This window comes from Adiantum capillus-veneris, chromosome 30 (genome assembly GCF_014529385.1).
Source record: "Adiantum capillus-veneris isolate H3 chromosome 30, ASM1452938v2, whole genome shotgun sequence".
NCBI classification, from domain to species: domain Eukaryota; kingdom Viridiplantae; phylum Streptophyta; class Polypodiopsida; order Polypodiales; family Pteridaceae; genus Adiantum; species Adiantum capillus-veneris.
Window position 1 is genome coordinate 75527915 of NC_140960.1, and position 5313 is coordinate 75533227.

Here is a 5313-nt window from a genome sequence, read left to right on the forward strand (position 1 = left end):
ACCAGATGAGGGAAAGACAGATTTTCCAATCAGTTATGCTAGTAGACAACTCAACAGTGCAGAAAAGAATTATACTACCATTGAAAGAGAAGGATTGGGTATGATATATGCTGTAAAGAAATTTCGGCATTACTTACTCGCGAACAAATTCACATTCTTTGTGGATCATCAGGCACTCTTGTACTTAGTAAACAAACCTTGCCACACGGGACGAATTGTAAGATGGTTCATTGTGTTGCTAGAGTTTGATTTTACGGTAGTAGTTAAGAAAGGAAAAACTCATCAAAGAGCAGACCACCTTTCTCGATTACTACATGGTGAAAAAGCTATCGGAGTAGATGATGATCTCCCAGACACATACCTGTTTAATATAGAGATGGTACCGAAATGGTCAGAGCAAATTATTCCGTTGCTGACATATGGAATGAATCTTGACGACAAACACACAGTAGAAGACATTAGACAAGCACGAAATTACACAATGCTTGCGGGAAGAATGTACCATCATGGAAACGATGGGATTCTAAGGTTGTGTATAGGCCCAGAGGAGTACGAAGCGTATCTAGAGGAGACCCACACACAAACAGGGGGATTCCATAGAGGAAATCAAATGGTGTATGAACAATTAAGAAGACTTGGAGTGTATTGGCCAGGAATGGCAGGCGATGTAGCAAATTACATCAAGAAATGCGACTTTTGCACATCCAATACCACTGTGGATTATTCCACATTATACCAAGTAACAGTAGCACCCGCATGGAGTCATGCTATTGTGGATTATTTGACTAATAAGGAGCTGCTAGGAGATTGGTCTAAAGCCAGACAAAAGGCTTTACAAATCGAAGCGAATAGGTATACCCTCATTGTTGACCAATTGTACAAAAGAGGAACTGATGACCAGCTGAGGTTAGTTCCTCATGAAAATGACTACTTTCCATTATTGGAACAGGCTCATGCAGGCATAGCAGGTGGTCATTTTTCAGCAGAGAGAACCGTAAAAATCATTATGGTTGCAGGTATATGGTGGCCGACCATGATTCAAGATGCAGCAGAATTCGTGAAAAGGTGTGATGAATGTCAACGCACTAAGGTACAAGTTAAAAGAGACGAAATGCCTTTAAGACCAATGATGAGTGCTCGAGCATTCGCCAAATGGGGATTGGACTTTGTTGGTCCTATCACTCCACCAGCGTATCGTTCACAAGCACAATATATCATAGTGGCCACGGACTACATGACCAAATGGGTGGAAGCAAAAGCCACAACGAAAGTAGACGCTAGAACCACGGCACAATTCTTATATGAATATGTGTTTACACGTTATGGCCTTCCAATCGAGCTGGTGAGTGATAGAGGGACACACTTTGTAAATGAAGTTATCCAACATCTCTTAAATGAGTTTATGGTAATTCATCGCAAATCTACACCCTATCATCCACAAGCCAATGGCCAAGCGGAAGCGACCAACAAAATATTGTGCACGGTTCTTACGAAACTAGTTAGTGAAACAAGAACAAATTGGGATCAGATGCTCTATTCGGCATTGTGGGCCTATCGAGTTGCATATAAAACAACACTCAATGCTACACCATTTAATATGGTATATGGGTTAAATGCAATATTGCCTATTGACTTTTTAATCCCCACACTAAGGGTAGCAAAACAATTGGACTGGACGGGACATGAACTTTCAAAACAGCTAGAGGACCTTGAAAAATTAGATGAGTTATGACTCAATGCTGTAGCGGCCATCTATGCAAAAAAAAGACAACAGAAAGAGTTTTTTGACAAACATGTCAAGAACAAGAACTTTAAAACGGGCGACTATGTCTTAGTATACACCCTTAAACAGCATGCCAAAAAGCTAAAGAAAAGGGGCATGGGGCCTTATTTGATCCAAGAAATATCGTCCAGCGGAGCAGTAAAACTGTCGACACTAGATGGAAAAGAAATGCCGAGCTGGATTAGTGGGTGTCGTTTAAAAAAATATCATCTACCTTTAACACCGGAAATGTTGTTTCAACTGCATTATGGAAAAACCTATAGACAGGAACAACAAAGAATTCAGGACCAGGCACAACAAGAAGCAAAGGAACGGATTGCTAAACGAAAGCAGTTTCTCAGGACAATAAACATGGTCACCCCAATGATGACTGGCGAATATCCTCTTTCAACATCCCAAACAATCGAAGCGGATATACAAAGCGACGAATTAGAAAAGACCATGACAGACCTTAGGGCTCAGGACGATAGCATCATCGACGACTTGGAAGATACATGGTGTAGTCCTTACATAAAAGCTTATGCAGGCACAAAACAAGTTGAAATCTATGCATTACTTGACACTGGGGCAAAAATGAGTGTCATTAGCTTTGAGCTCTTTCAGAAACTTGGACCAATGAAGACGATCCCAGAGACACACAGATTGAAAGTAGCATCGGGTGATGAGGTGACCACGTTGTGGTCTATTATAATACCAATCACAGTGCAGGCACACCCGTACACTACAAAATTCCATGTACTACCACCAAGTAGGTCAGCAACTCCGTGTATCTTAGCAGTGTCATGGATGAAAGCTAACAGGGTATTCATTGATTTGGATACGAATGAGGCACTGTTCAGAAAGGAAAACTTTTCAGAACCCTTCTTATCATATAACCAATTCATGTCAAGGAGGAAACAAAAGTTAATACAACCGCAAAAATCTGCCCAACAACAAACAAAGTTGACAAGTCCAGCAACGTCTTATCAAAAATCAACAACCATGCAGGGAACCAAGCAAGTTTGGGTATGGCGTACATAGCTGACCGAGGCACAATTACATCAAAAGCGGAAATACAAAGTTTGGATAAGGCACGACAGTCTAATTCCTATAAAAAAAGATTCAAAAGAACAGACAAAACACTGAAAACAAGCCCAACTTCAAAGAAACATAGTCAATCTGTCAAATACGCAACGGACTATATTGGTATGGCGGCCAAAATTGCCAATTCAAAACGAGCCAACAACACAAGAAGGGCGGACAAAGATGACAATCGTGCAGCTATCTACAACTGTCAAGGTCAAGCAACATCATGCAAACAGCACGAGGAAACAAACAGAATCCACAACAAAAACTACAAGGATGTATCAGACACAAGTCATCAAGGTAGAAAGAAAGAATGTTCCACCAGATACGACAATATTGACTTCAAAGGAACCACATACGCCAATTCAAAACTAGTGGAAAACAATCAAACAACGAGCGGCAGAGTTACAACTACTACTTGCAAAGAAAATCTGCCAGCCAATTCAAGATACCACAGGAAACCTCAACGACAAATGCCAATAAGCGCATCGCTTATACCTTCCTCCTGCACCGCATAAATTCTTTCTACATGCATTGACTGCACATGCATATAGGGCTATATTACAAGGCCTGCATTAGCACGAGTTCAAACCCATGCACAACACATACCCTTGACGATACCCTGTCGTCCGGGAGGACTCCAATTAGGAGGGGGGGAGGCATTCCAATGTGGACTCATGTCATATATTAGAGGGCAATGTTTGTGAGCAATTTTTCAACCATTTTTGCGTTTTATTGTGTGATTTTGGGAAAAATAATATTCCCTCGTAATTAATCAAAATTGGGGACCAAATCATCATTCTTGAGCCCCTAGGGATGTGTATAGACTATAAAGAGAGTCAAATCTGGCCAAAAACTGTCTAAAAACAACAAAAAATAGGCCAAGGTTGACGATAATGAGTGAGATTGTACATAGACGAGAGAAAAGTGAGCTACAAAGTATTTTTCTTTTCATTGGTATTTTTCTAGGTTAGAATTGCTATTTTCGGGTTATTTTGGGATTTATTTGCTTTATTTTAACCATTTTCTAGCAAAAATTATAGAAAAAAATCCGTAATCCAGATGGAAACACAAAAGAAGAGCGCCTGATCAGAGCAAGGTAAAGAAGACACAGAAAAAATAAGGACTACAAAGGTGACAGGGCAACATGACCACCGCCATGAAGGGACCTCCAACTCGAGAAATCTGCAAAAGTGGTAAAACTGAAGCAACCGAAATCCAAATCAGGAAATTTTCGAGCCTAAGCCGCATCTCGCAAAAAGTTATGGCCACAGGTAAAAGATGGGAAAATTTGGTGTCGGAGTCTCGATTACATATAGAGAGGCTAGGCTAGAAATCCCTCATTTGAGTCATTTTCCATAGTGAGAGAGAGAGCTCCCTACAGCAGTTGAGACTTCCAGGAGCTCATCCATCGCGCACAGTCACCAGATCGACATCAGATATGAGAGGTATGCTCGTCAACACTGACTCTAAGTGTTGTTTACTTCAGTTAGTCGCAAAACCTCGCCGGCATCACAATCACAACCTGTGCACACATACGGTAGAATGGTTGTTAGGGAGACCTAGAGGCCACCAAATGGGACCAAAAGTGGATCGAGCCTATGACCTCGGAAAGCGTGAAGGAAGCCGCTCAGAAAACCCTAATTTAGTACGACCTGCAAAAGGGCGACAAAACCAAGGTGATCGAAAATGAGCCAAAATTCATAGACAGCAAGCCAATAACCTCGACAAACAGACTGAAGGGTTAGACTATGAAAAAGTTCGTCAAAACGGAGCCTAAAGTCCCTATCTGACGAAAACCGCACAAAACGTCACGATACTCTAACGGGCCGACCAAGTGACAAAATTACACCAAATTCAACAAGGAACATCCAAAGGAGGTCAACTACGAGATGGAATGTGTCCACTCAGGAAAAAAGTTCTTCCACTAGGGCAAATGCCAGCAATAGGCCAAAAAGACGTCCAAATGGTCGTTCTTGGTGTTTCAAACACCAAAACAACAACTGACTGCTTGGATGGAAGGTCAAAAGGAAGTAAAAGACAGTCGGAATCATACAAAGACCAAAAGGAACCGCGACCATCACCTAAGTGGTCTACTTCGACTTCAAGACCAGCTAAGTGCTGCAAACAGGGAGTACATTCTGCTAAATTGATTAACTTGATGTGTGTGTCTAGGAGGGCCTATTAAAACCATGATTGTCAACTAACATCAAAAAACTGGTAAAAATGACAAAGTGCCCAGTCTATCGCGATAGACTTGAACTTACACTTAGACAAGGGAAACTTTGACTTTGGCTTCATGAGGGGTGCTAACAAGGAATGTTAACCACCAATATCAAGTCAAAGTGCAAGAAAAATCTTTTTTGGCCAAAAACTCAGTCTATCGCGATAGACTTGCTACAACAATTATTAGGGGGAAAGACTTTTCAAATTTTTACAAGCTAGACTTGGGGAAGCAAATGAAG